General features: G+C 38.2%; 1 long non-coding RNA gene across 1 annotated transcript in view; it reads left to right on the top strand.

The window, feature by feature from the left end:
• Nucleotides 1–794: 794 nt before the first annotated feature.
• The window catches only part of LOC116588439, a 30,877-nt gene continuing 17,102 nt past the window's right edge, over nucleotides 795–14,569 (top strand). The window contains exon 1 of the long non-coding RNA XR_004284943.1: nucleotides 795–2,580. This is a non-coding gene — a long non-coding RNA (uncharacterized LOC116588439). The remainder of the gene's footprint in view (nucleotides 2,581–14,569) is intronic.

The following is a 14,569-nucleotide window of genomic DNA, read 5'->3' as shown; positions in this document are numbered from 1 at the left end:
CTATAAGGTCAGGCAGTCCACTGATTGTTGGATCACCCTGGTGATGGGGGTACACTCTGCCCAAGCTCTTCCCTTTTGTCATTTTCCCATGATAATGCTTCCTGGCTTCCAATAAGGAAGCATGCATATCTCCTCAAGTCATTATTTAGATAATGTCTGTAAAGAAAAATATTGTTCCCCCAAACTCATGAGTGTATGGGAAAATACTCTTGTTGTATTCCAAACACAGTTGATATCAGAATCAAGGCTGCTGGTGTAAAGGAAGGTCACCCTACTTCACAAGACAACCATGTGTCAATAGCAAAATTAACTGTTCAGGAATGAGGAATAGATGTTTTCAGTGTCTTATATTCCAACTTGCTAGTTTGTTACCTATAGTTATGAGTCATTGTGTTAACGATTTGATTGGTGTTTTGAGGTTATTATGTAGCACATTTTAATTTTTCTTTCAACTTAAAATAATGCAAATTTGGATTTCTGATACTGTTTTCTTTCAAAATCTCTGCTAATCAAGAATGTATGTTGTATAGGAGAGGTCGGTACTTACCTGTATTTGTGCATGTATAAAGGGGCACAATTATATTTTGAAGGGGCACAATTATATTTGAAAGGGGCACAATTATATTTTATTTATTAAAGATTTTATTTATTTATTTGACAGAGAGAGATCACAAATAGGCAGAGAGGCAGGCAGAGTGAGAGGGGGAAGCAGCCTCCCTGCTGAGCAGAGAGCCTGATGCAGAGCTCCATCCCAGGACCCTGAGATCATGACCTGAGCCGAAGGCAGAGGCTTAACTCACTGAGCCACCTAGTTACCCCTACAGTTATATTTTAAAGAAGATTTTTTGTTAAAAGACACAACTTACTATCTTTTCCTAAGTATCTGAGTTAAAAATCTTTGGGAGTGGCCAATTGAATATAAATTTAAAATTCTTCCACATAAACAAGTTCTGGGAGATTCTTCTTTAGTTTTTATTTATGGTACTGGATAAAAGAAACATAACAGACTGTTTCTAGGACATAAGAGTGGTACAAGAACACATAATAAGCTTGAGGTCTTACAAATTAGATTGATTGAGCAAAATACTTTCTGTTTTTAAATAAAAATTTCAAGGAATGCAACATTTGGGGAAGTGTCTCGAGTATACCTAATTATCAACAAGAAGTTTCTAGGTGTCAGTGGCCAGAAAAAGTTAATCTGTTTTCCTGCTTCAGTAATTCCCATGGAGTAAGATACTGGAAAAAATGGCTGAAAGTGTAGATTTATAAAGCAGGAGTTGTAACAAACAGTTAATAGGTAAATGTCCATTTGACTGTTTAAAATCTATGTATGAAAGGAATCCTAGTTGCAAAAACAGACAAACAAAATGTATATAATCCAGAGTGGGTATATCACTATTGTGTGTTCTAAAAATCCCATCTTTTTTTTTTTTTTTTTAATGCCAAGTAAGACTGACACATGGAATTCATTACATTCTAGCTAATGGTTTCAGTCAAATTTATAACAGAGCTGAGTAGGCAGCGAGCATTTCTGGACCTGTGTCTCCAATCACAGGGAACCCAGAGACACAAGCATTCACACACAGAGGAAATTCGGTGCCCAGACTACTGAAGGCTAATTCCTCTGCCACCTACATTTTTCACTCCCATGAATAAAATAAGTTGTTTTGTTTTAAAAAATTAATTTAGCCTCTGTGAAAGGCCAAAATAAAGGATTGGTAGGATATATGATATTGTAGGATAAATGGTGTTGATTTTTGTTTTAGCTTTGCACCATGGTAAGTTCAGAGTAGAGTCTGATAAAATGGAAGGAAAACACTAGATTTCTTGATTATGACATTGCAGGATATGCTTTTAAAACAGTTTATATGTGGAAGAAATAAGAAACAGTGATTTATTGACACTGGAAGTGAAAATTTGTGCTCATTCTTTTTTCGTGCATTCAAGTATGATTTGAAGTTGATATTTATCTAGCTACTTTTTAAATTCTCATTTTTATTTGGAGAAGTTTGTTAATTTTTCTCCGCTATTTAACCTATTTTGTTAACTTCAGTGAACTGAACTGTTGTTTTCTTTGGGATGTGGAGATTGGTGAAAAGAACTCTGCGTGAGTGTTGGTTAAATGTCTTTCTTTTTGCAAGGATACTTTGAAGAGAATCAGAGACAAACTTCCTGTAAGCTGTGGATTCTGTTGGAAGAGCGGTGGGGAAATTCTTTGCCTGTGTGTGCAGTTTTGGCCTGCAGGGGGCAGCCAAATGCAGCGAAGCTAAAAGAGCTGGCATACAGCGCCCTGTTTTCATGCTACCTGAGTAACCCTAGTTCAGGAAAATGCAGCGAAAGCCAAAGTAAGCACTCCTACCCCATCTGTCACTGCGTGGAAGAGAGCTGAGGCAGCCATATTTAATCAACACTGAAGTCTCCCCCTGGGTGATGTTCGTGCCCTTCTGTAATATTTTATTCTAAGTCATTTCCCAGACAGCATTATTGATTCGTGTCATTATTCTCCCCCAAGCTCCGGGAGCTTGTGCAATGTGATACCAACTGCAGATCTCTTCGTGAACATAACCTCAGAACTGAAAGGTAAGGTGACTGCTGGCCACATTCAGTCTTACCCAGATGGCTATTACCCAGTGTACGGTAGGTATTTTAAACTCTTACAATCTGACATCCATTGGTTTTAATGCATGAGCTAGAATAAAAAATTAAAAAAAATAAAAAAGAAGAAAAGAAAGAAGGAAAGAAAGAAAAAAGAAGAAAGAAAGAACGAGAGAGAAAGTGGAGTTTGGCACTTGTTTCTTCTTTCTGCTTTTTTACTTTATGACTAGTAGATTTACGCTCACGCTGAGAAGATACTGTACTTGAGGTATTTTGTGTGGGTGGTTTGGATGAGGAACTCCCCTCCCCTGGAAGAGTCATTAAAAATAATAATACATTTGATATTTACCTTGACTAGAGTTCTGAAATTCTTTCCTTTCCCTTCTCTCAGAGGTAAAGAAGAACAATAAACATTTTCTTTCTTTTCTTTTTTTTAATGACAGAGAGTGAATTGTAAGAGGAGGCCCTATTGGTTGAATGGATGAGTGAGGGAAAGAAGAAAGGAAGAGAGAGGAAGTAGGAAAGGAAGGAAGTAAAGAAAGAAGGAAGGAAGGGGAGCGGGCCAGCAAGTTTCATTATTCCCAGAGGTCGTCTTACTCTCAGGAAATGACCCATTAATCTGTTTTCTCAAAGCCATTTCAATTTTGAGTCCATAAACATCCTTAAAAGTGTGCATAGTTATTTACCTTGTAGACACGGTATTTCAAGGAGTAACAAATGCTCTCCACATCATCCCTCATCCAGACCCTTACACACATGCCCTTGCATCAAGTTCTGCAAGATACAACCTAGATATTTGCAATTTCAAACCAAGTTTCTGTTTTGTCTTGGGCCCCATGGAGTAATGAAAGTTGAATTGCCCACTCTTTCCTCCTCCTCCTCCAGCAAAGGTTTTCTAATTATTGTATCAAAGTCCACCCCAGTAGTACTAATCCTATGTTGTAGGCACTTCAGGAATCTTTTCGTCTTGTTCAGTTTGCATTTACAATTGGAATTGATGATTGCACAGTAATCATTACCAATCCAGAGTTCTGCTTGTCACTTTCCAAAACCTAAAGCTGTTGTGGTAATAATTTGCCTGAATATCATGAGAGATGATAATCAAGATGATAATCACCATAATACTACTTATTCTTGAACTTCTCTGCTTCAGGCCCTGGATTGGGCCACTCATATCCAGCCCTCCCTGAAGCTCTAAGGAGTAGGTATTCCATACTTTCCATATGTGCTTAAACTGTAGCTCAGAGAGATTAAATAATTATTATTGTTTTAACTACACCACTCAAGTTACTTCAAGGGAGAAAACTATTTTCTAACGAATAATCTTCTAATAAAGCTTAGATAATTCTAAGAAAAACATTAATGCAAAACACTTGCCTCAGTAGGTATGAAGCACAATAATTAAGAGTCACTCATTACAGGATTGTACTATAATTATACTTATCACAGGACTAATAGGACTGAAAAGAAAATCTAATAATAATCCCAAGTCCAGCTAGGAACTAATTTTACCGAAATGTTCATTGTGCCAGATGCCTGGCTAAGTGTGTGGCGCACTTTTTATCACTTTATCCTTGTGTGGTTTTAGGAGGCATTATTGTCTCCACACTTTAGACAAGGAAGCTGAGGCCTAGATCGATTTAGGAGCTTGTCCAAAGTTACAGTTAGTCAGTGTGAACATTAAGTCTTTCTAATTCTAGCACTAAACTGCTTTGCTGCTATGTCCACAGTCTTTCTAATCTCTCCTGGTGTTTAGTACATGATAAAAGTAGCGTTTTGGATCAGCCAGTGGAAAAGCAATATATTAGTCAAAAATTGGTGCTGGTCTGACTCTCCAAATTGAGGGAAAAGAAATTAAGTATTTACTTTAATCATACCAAAATAAATTCTAAATGGATCAAATATATAAATATAAAAAATGACTCCATAAACATCCTTTAAAAAGTTAGGATGAATATTTTTCTGTTCTTGGGAAGGCCATCCTATGTGTGACAAGAAAACCAGGAATCATAAAGTAAAAAGGTGGTAACTCTGACTACAAAATATTTCAAACATTTGACAGCAAAAGGTATTTTAAACAGTTTAAAAGGCAAATCGCATACTGGAGAAATATTCATAACATATATACTAGACAAAATATTAATGATTTTGATGTATAAAGAACTCCTTAAGTCAATGAAAACAATAGACATTTCAGACGAGATTGGGCGCGTTCAGGGTGGTATGGCCGTAACAATAGACATTTCATAGTAAAGTGGATGAAGTTTATAAATAGGTACTTACAAGAAGAGAAATACAAAGAGGGAGCCTGGGTGGCTCAGTCGGTTAAGGGTCTGCCTTTGGCTCAGGTCATGATCTCAGGGTGCTGGGATCGAGTTCCACAGTCAGCCCCCCTGCTGGCAGGGAAACTGCTTCTCCCTCTCCTCCCTGTTTGTGCTCTCTTTCTCGAATAAATAAATGAAATCTTAAAAAAAGAAATACAAAGTGTCAAAAAATATCAATCAGAGAAAAGCAAATTAAAACAGGAATGAGATAGTATTTTTCACCTATCTTCTTGGAAAACCATTTAACAATGGTTTAGAAAAATGAGTATCTTATGAGATTAAAATTGCCAATAGGATTACTGATTCAAAAATAAAAACATACACTATTTGTCCTAATAATTCTACTTCAAAAATATTAAGTAGTGAAAATAATTGGACAGTTAAATAAAAATACATGCAGAAGATATTTAGAATGCTGAGGTAGATTTATCTCCACATTACTTATTACAGAGCAAAACTGGAGATAATATAAATGTCTATCATGAAGGCATTTCTGTTAGACATTACAGTATATGGATACAATGGCATAGTATGAGCCATTAGAAGTAATGCTACAAAGCTATATTTATGATCATGGAAATGTGTTCATGTCATTTAACTTAAAAAATGCAAGCTACAAATCAGCTGTGAAAAATCATATGTGAATACTATTTTCTAGAGAGAAGACTAATGGCTATTAGTGGTTTTTAAAAAATGCTTATCATATTAAAGATTTTGTTTGTTTCACAGTGTCCAATGTTTACTACCAGGAAAGCAGCAAAGCTATTTTCCTTTTAGGAAGCTATTGGAAGAATATACGTGGGTTGGAACTAAATAAAGCTGAAATGGAAAGAAGGCAGATTCTGGGACTTTCTTCTTAGGCTTTCTAGGGGTTTTACAGCCTCATTGGAGGATCTATTCTCCTTCTGGGCAACCACGCTGTTCTTTTTTCTTTTTTTCTTTCTTTCTTTCTTTTTTTTTTTTTTTCTTTCAGTGCTAACATGTTCAGCTCTGCCATTACTTTGGCTGGTTTATGGCTTTGGCTCGTCATGATTCTTGCTGTTCTGGTTCCATTTCAGCATTTATATTAAAGTTGGCAGTAAGGCTCTGTGGGTATTTCTCACTTAAATTCACAGAGAAAGGGAGTTTGATTGATCAAGCTGTCTTTTCTTTTCTTAAGTCTAGGCCATGTCAGATATCACTGGCTATCCTTGGGTTATCCTTGGGGCAGGGGCTCTCTTAATATATTTACTGGGTTGATTAGAATATCTCATGATACCCAGGCCACTAAGATCAGACACTCACATAGCAGATGGAAGCCAGGCCATTTCCTTACAAGGGCATTTTGGTGGGCAGGCAAGAATTATCGACTTGGCAATTGAAGCTCTCGTATAGAGACTATCCAGCTTACTTCCTATGCCTATGCATTTAATAGTTTAAAGAGTGGTGGGGAAAAAGTCTATCAGAATTTCCACTATGTAATTGGGTAATCTTGAAGACCCAGAAAGAAGACTCTGGATCTATAACTATATCTATCTATCTATCATCTATCTATCTATAACTATATAGTTCTGGATCTAGAACTATATTTTGTAGGGAAATCTGCTTTTCTAGTTAAGAAAATTTTCTTCTTGAAATAATCGAATATCTTTAGCAAATTTGACGTCTGGGTAAAAAGTACCCAAACCACTGGGCACTCTTGTACATTTTTTTTTTTTTTGCTTTTTATTTTTATCTTTAAGAACCATTAAGAAATTCTTCAAAGCATGTGTAATGTGATAAATTTTTGCTTCAAGAAATGTAATATGTAAATCTTTACAAAATTAAAACTCAAAGAAGATAGAAATAGCATTTAAAATGACAATTTAATCATTTAGCCCAAATTTCTTGATAAAAATTTATAGTAATATTAGTTTCTTTATGTTGTACAATTTAAAGTTTGAATTTCTTTAAAAAAAGTTTGAATTTCTTATAAATTATAAATAGCAATGATCTGCACTGAGTAATTACTATGATTTACTAAGTGTTGCTAAATGTCTTGTTACAATCACAAATCTTACTGATTTATAAACTGAGATAAGAAATTTAAGTAATGACTTTGTCCAAATTCATATATTTAATTATTTGCTTGAACAAAGCAAGCTCAAAGCTTGTGCAGTTATCCAGGGGGCTAATTTGCATGACCAATATCAATAACACTGTGACAATTCCTTAAGCAAATAGAGTAAATATTGATACTACCTTAAGAGACCAGTGTTTTAGGCCAAATTTGAGGGTTAGATTCCATAGTATTATTCACTTCCAATTACATTTATAAAAGGTTTTAATGCAAGTAAACACAATACTTTTATTTTGTCATCTCATTATTTTAAAACCGTGGTTAAAATTCCCAACATGTCGTGGAGTATGCTAGCATGAGGGGTTGAGACTGAAAGATACAACCCCTAATATGAAGGAATTTAAAGTTTAGTAGAGGAGACAGACAAATAAATAGCTTAAAGTATGTGCTTTTCTAGAAAAGTGTGCTGGATGTAATGGGAAGCCTGGACATTATTCCTTTTTTCATTCTTGTTGGGAGTCATCCATATTAATATTCTCATGAACATTCGAGTATTTCAATATCCTGGCTTTGAGTGTCTTCTCAGGGTAGAGCCAACACGTCTTTGGAGTTAATAGATAGTCTACACATACACGCACAAGCCCTTAGGCATAATTTCTACTGATATGAAACATGACTTTAAATTCTTGCCAAACAATACTTCTGTGGTGTTTTCTGCTTGATGAGAACTGTTGTATTGAGTTCTGACAGCAATAAAGGTGTTTCATCAGTCCATCTCATGAAGTGGTGGTACCCATCTAATGCAACCAACCAAACACTTTATAAAGTTTAATATTCTCATTTCATTTCCAAACACTCACTAAATACAGAAGATATATATATATATTTTTAACACACCTTGTTGATTTTCTATGTAGGGTAAAAAGTATGTGCCTTATTCAAGTAATTGGTATTCAATCACCTACACTCATCTTGTTTAAAATTTCCTCTTTCCTACTTTTTAATATCAACTTATAATCATTTTGTAGTACCCTGGGTCATCTTTTTTTTGTAGATAAAAATCACTTAATACAAAAAGGGGGTGGCAAAAAAGGAAAAAGTGAATTGATATATGACCTAAACATTTCCTTGATGGGCCATGCACAAGACCTAAGGAATTTTCTTGATGATCCGTTTCATTTCCTAGTTATACAACTTAGAAAAAGATAACCTTCCAAAAAAATTTCATTGAGAAAGTACTCTTCTAACATAATTGTGGGATTTCAATTTCAATTAAAATGGGACTTTACACAGTCTGAAATTGAGAATCAGACTGGAATCTTTCAATCTTGGCTAGGTCCATAAGCCAGCAAACTCACCCTGAGGGATAGAAAAATGGGTAGAATAAAACTCCTAAATCTTCAGAAAATGTGTTACTTCATTTTAAGACAAATATCATGTAGGAAAGGAAAGAGTTATGTCTTTCAAAGATGTAAAACACCATTTGTAGCCAGTTGTTTCAACCCAGCTAATAGAAACACGGTTAGGCTCTAGAAGATGAATAGGTGTTTTTCCAAGACAAAATGCTCGAAGGCTAAATGGTCATTACTGATATCCATGTTGTGACTCGTATAGTAGTTAACATATTTCTGATTTGAATGCAGTTCCCTCCCCCCTCCCTCCCTTCCTTCTTTCCTTCCGGTTTTCTCTTTTCCCTCCTCCTCCTTCTTCTTTTGGCTTAATATGAGAGTGGGTGGGTAGATGTATGTTTTCAGTTGTGCTCTATGTCTGCCCATTTTCTGCCCATATTTCATTTTCAAGCCCATCTACCAACTTGGAAGTTGGTGTCTGAATTAAAATGGTCTCAGTACTGAAGTTTCTTTTTAAAGAGTTAGAGTAGTCCCTATCATCTTTAAGCTTAACTAATTCTTATGTATGTTGATTGGAAGACCCACTAAAGTAGAATAAAAGTATCTTTGACCCTCATGTTCCTCTGAAACACTTTTAAGAGAATTGAGAGAAAACGCAATAATAAATTAAACTACTAGTTTCTTTACAAGGAGTTGAAGCCCTTGGGAGGATCCTTGGTCCATTGTTCTTGGACCCATGGCTTACTCTTCTAGTACTCAGCTTTGATCTTGATTCTTGTAGGCTGTAGTTCCCAGGTTTCCATGATATCTGGCTTCTGGCTGGCTTTGATCAGTGGGAGCCTCTGGTGGAGGATTGGAGGCTGGCAAAAGAGAGAAGAGTAGGTATTTCTTAGCCTGCTCTGGGCCCCTGGTGGTATCTTAGCAATGATTCCCCTGTGGCGCTGGCTTCCACCAGACTTACTTGCTCCAGCTCGCTCTTTCTTTCTTTTTTTAAATTTTTAAAAAGATTTTATTTATTTGACAGAGAGAGATCACAAGTAGGCAGAGAGGCAGGCAGAGAGAGAGAAGGGAAGGCAGGCTCCCTTCTGAGCAGAGATGTGGGGCTCCATCCCAGGACCCTGAGATCATGACTTGAGCCGAAGGCAGAAGCTCAACCCACTGAGCCACCCAGGCACCCCAGTTTTTTCTGAACAATAATGGTTTTTCCACTAGCATCTTTTCCCTTTGTGTATCCAGCCCAGCATGGCAATGACTTCCTTTTTGTAACTATGCTCTGGGTTTCCTCACTATCACAAGTTTGGTTTCTTAGGTTCTCTAGCACTTGTGTAACCAATTCCCTGCATTGAAATCACTTGTAGTAATTTCTTTTTTCCTGATCAGATCTCTTTTGATTTAACTTATTTTTGTAAGTCATTGCTGAATACATTTTCCAGGAGTTGCATATTTCAGGGGGGAAAATAAGTTTGGTTATACCAACAATATTGGCTGGATGTAGCAAAAGTTAGAAAATAAATCAATTTTTTTCTTCCCTACACGATACCAAACAGCCAGTTTAATGGTATTATTTTTCTTTCATAATTGAGTAATTTTTTGGATTTGTGTTGGTGTAATTTTATACCATAGTTGCTGTCTCCCCTATGGTTACTTAGAGAAAATCTACTCAAAAGCACAAAATTTGGAATTGAATGCCTCTTTGGCTGTCTACAGCTTCCTGGGGACATTTTTGGCTGCAGTCATACCATTGGACATGTTGCATACACAAATAGGTAGTGTTGACTGTCTGAAAAATTTGAAATGGTCAAACTTACTGTGAGCTTAGCTAAGAAAAAGGAGAGAGGAGGAGAAAAGAAGGGAAGAGAAAAAGAAAAAAAAAGCCGGCCTGAAACCCACGGGTGTTGTGAAGCCTGGCTGTCACAAACTGCTACCAGTTCGAGCCTCAGTTTAACCTAAAGAGATTTGCAAGAGATCGGATGTGTCCCTGTGAATGAAAGAAGAGTAAACTCACCTCACTTAAACATTAAGGACTACTTGTTATCACAAAGGACAGAAGTCCTTAAGTGGCACTGGCCCAGTTGTTCAGGTTTGGACGCAGGAGCTCCTGGCATCCCCACTGTTTGGGTTCCTTCCATTGTTCTCTCTGCCATCTTGGATGCCCCTGAGGTCACTGTCACACAGAGCTCTAGGCAGTGCCTCCACAAGAGTTGAGCAGAAGAGGCCTTCTCTTCTTTGAGTATCTTTTATTTTTTTAAATTAATTAATTAATTAAAAATATTTTATTTATTTATTTGCCAGAGATCACAAGTAGGCAGAGAGGCAGGCAGAGAGAGAGAGAGAGGAGAAAGCAGGCTCCCCGCAGAGCAGAGAGCCCGATGTGGGGCTCGATCCCAGGACCCTGGGATCATGACCTGAGCCAAAGGCAGAGGCTTTAACCCATTGAGCCACCCAGGTACCCTACTTTGAGTCTTTTTAAAGACCCTTTCCCAGAAGTACCCCAGGGGACTCCCTGAGTTAGGACAAATCACTCTGAAATTTGGACATATTTTAGAAGTAATTTTCATTGCTCTATTTCCTTATAAATCTTAGGGACTAAGGACAGTATAAAAGTTTCTGATCAAAACCAGAATTTTTAGATGGCATACCAAGGAAAGCATGTCTTTCTTTTTAAACATATTTTAGGGTTGATACATATAAAATAGTTTGGAATTCTTCGCCTCTAGGAAATAGTACTAGTTACTCAGGTTTACTGGGCATTTACTGGATGCCAGGTGCTAGGGAAAACAATTGAATCTCACTGTTCTTTACAACCACTCAAGGAGGTAGTTACTAGTAAGATCCCCCCATTATATAGATGAGGAATTTGAGATATAGAGAGGTTTAATAATTTTTACACTGTTCCTTTGCTGGCAAACTTGGCAGAAAGCTGGGATTTGAACTCAAAAGTTTGAGCAGCAGAATCTCTGACTCCCAAAGCTGCAGGAATGCCAACACACATTTTATCCAGAATTACTCAAACAAAAGTCTTGGGACGTTATGGATTTTGCAGCTGTCTTGAAGCATCTTGATTATTGGAGGTTTTCTTAAAATTTTTTTTTCTTGATTCTCGCAGTTAAAAAAGTGATGCTCTAAGGATATAGTCACTAATTTTTAATTATAACAAATTATATATCTGTGTGTATATATATATTTATTTCCCTAAATTAGCATCCATTCAAGCTGTTTGTTAGCTCAGTTCTTCTCAAACTTTACTGTGCCCGGAGAACCACTTAGGGATTCTGTTACATGCAGATTCTGAGTCAGGACTGTGGGGGGTGGGGGTCGACAAGCTCTCAGATGATGTCGATCCTGCGAGACTGAGGACTGCAGTCTGAATGGAACAGTATTCACTGGTCATGCAGGAGGGCCCAGGTGGCTCAGTCAGTTAAGGAGCTGCCTCCTGATTCCAGCTCAGGGCATGGTCTCAGGGTCCTTGGATCGAGCCCTGCATTGAGCTCCCTGCTCAGCGTGAAGTTTGCTTCAGGATTCTCTCTTCCTGTGCCCCTTCCCCTGCTTGCTTGCTTTCTCTCTCTCTCTCTAAAATAAATAAATGTTTTAAAAAGTCTTAAAAAAATAGCTGTTCTTATGGTGATGGTGGCCTGCAATGCCGCAGAGCTGGCTTCGACTGGCATACGAGAGCCTGTTGTTAAATTTTCAGGAATCTTGGGAACCGTTGTCAAGCACAGTCATTACCAACAATTAAATCATGGAAATGTACCATTGCATGAATTGTGAACAAAGGCAATAAATACTCCTATCATAACTTGGTAATTATTTTACTACAACTCTCAATTACTGATGCTCTCGGTGTTTCTTCCTGTGTGTGTTTGTGTATCACTATATGACCATATGACACTACTCATCTCTTCCCATCTCTTTGCTTGGGGATGTCATGTTGACAGCTTGAAATCGATCATCATGGGAATGCTTATATCTTGGAAACTGGAAAGTACGACAATTAGGACTTTTCTCCTCAGAAAGCCTGTTAAAATGCTGACTAGCATACAACTCTGATAAACCCATGTTGCATTTATACTTTATGTTTACTGACTCCCCCCCACCCCCCGAAAAAAAATCTAGTTGTCATTCTAAACATGAAACTAGTTTACGTGGAGTTACCTGCCTAATATTACAGACTGGGTAAGAGTGTGGGAGAGGGACTTTGAGTTCCAGTTGGTGAGTTGGCTAGACTATGGTTCCTGAGTGTGAATCTCTGTGTTCTCATTTGGGGAGGGGCAGGCTTCGCACTCACTCTGTACCTGCCCTCTGGGCTGGTTGTTCGTAAGAGAGGGGAATGCAGGAGCCCTGTTAGGCATGTCCAGGCTGTGCAAACACATAACTTGCTAACATGAAGTGCTAACTCGTTCTCTTGTTTGGTCTCGAGCACCCCCTCGTTGTAGTCATTTGTTCTGCGTGGTCTGGGCACAGTTTCTTATTTTGCCTTTGACAGCTGAGAGTTATTCTTGGACCCCACAACATCTGTTTCAGTAACAATGGTTCCCTGGTCAGAGAAACTAATGAAAAAAGAAGTCCCGAACAAAATGTCATCTCTCGTGTTTTCCATGTACGGGAAACAAGGTTACCGGCAAAAGAAGGAAAACCTTTGCAGCTGGTTGGAGTTGTTTACAAGACTGTGACAAGCGATGAAAGACCTGAGCTGGATTTAGAGTTTGAGGCTTCAGGAGAGGACACGAGCCAGCCAGCTCTCCTGATGTGGGGTGCTTTGAGAAGGCCGTGCTAATTGGCAAAATTCTCCGGCATGATCAACTGTAGAAATAGCAACATGTAATGGGTCCCCAAACACTCGCTCAGTCCTGCTGGTTCATTCTTCCATCAAATTTTCACTCATCAAGATACAAGTACAAAGTGCTGGTGATTTCCTGGAAGGCTAAATAGTTTTTCCTAACCGGGCAGCAACAAGAGCAGGGATGTTTACATTGAGCTAATGAAATGCAAGTAATGGACAAAACAGAGCAAGATGTGGGACCAGGAACCTATAAGGCTTCCATCATTTTTTCTTTCAGTTAGCTGCCGAAGTAAGAGAGGATGGCAGAAAACCTCAAAATCTCTCTTTTTCCTTCCTTCTGTATTGATGGGAACATGCTTCCTTACTCTTCTTATAAATGGAGCCTTGATGATGATTGAAAATGCTGTGTGTGTGTATGCTTTTGAGAAGCACAGCTTCTTTGGAAAACTTAGAACATTTAGAAGCAAAGCAATGACTAATGCTAAATCTAGAGTTCTTAAAAACCAGCTGATGCATATTCCTTCTACGAACATGTTGTCTCCTGCAGGGCCTGAGACAGGGCTAGGTCAGGCTGACAATTGTGCGGGCTTTTATTTTAAGCCTCTTAACCCCACACAACAGCTGCAGGAGTGCTGGGACCCCTGGGGAGCACAGCCCACCTGGTTCCCTTCTTTTCCTCCCATCCAGATGATATGTTTAGTTTTTTAGTTGCTAACAAGGCAACTACCCGTTTCCATGGCTGACTGCCTCCATCCCGGATAGTTTTGAAACTGGTTATGCCTTAACCTAGTGGTTGCCTCTCACACTCGTTTTGCGTTTAATGGTGTGAATCGGCGTGACTCTAAAGCAGTGGTGCGTGCAGGTAAAGGGTCTAGACACAGCCCAACTGTACAGGTTGGAATCCTGGCTCTGCCATTCACCGGCTGCAGGATTTGGAAACACACGAATATCTTTAGTCGTTCTTATATGGAACGTCCTCTATGTCAGGCATTCCTGGAGAATAGCACAATAGGAACGCATGACTTTTCACACCCCCGGGGAGAGTGCTTTCCTCAGTCTCCATTTTTCAGATGGGGACACTGAGGTACAGTGGGGCATGTCGGTTTGCCTGGCTTCCAGACATGTCACCCTATGGCTGTATGAGACCTCAGGCAACAAAACAGTAGCATATCTTACCCACCCTCTCATGGTCGTTCTAGTCCTAGAGGGATGTTTCTTTAATACCAAGAGAATACGCATGGCACAATATCAGAATAAATGACAAACTTGTAATTGGAGTAAGTTCCGTTGTTTTAATCAACCATTGCATTCTTCTCATTTTTCTTATTTTGTAATTTACTGGTAAAAACTTTGGCATGTTCTTGGAAAAATTTTCCACCAGTCCGGACTGGCGTTTAGGAACCACTACCTCACTAACATATCTTGGAAGCATCATTGTTACTGTAATTAGTAATATATAGTATGCAGAGAGGTAATTATTGTA

The sequence above is a fragment of the Mustela erminea genome, chromosome 4 (assembly GCF_009829155.1).
Source record: "Mustela erminea isolate mMusErm1 chromosome 4, mMusErm1.Pri, whole genome shotgun sequence".
NCBI lineage: Eukaryota > Metazoa > Chordata > Mammalia > Carnivora > Mustelidae > Mustela > Mustela erminea.
Note: the sequence above shows the minus strand (reverse complement) of the source record. Positions and strands in the feature narration are given on the sequence as shown.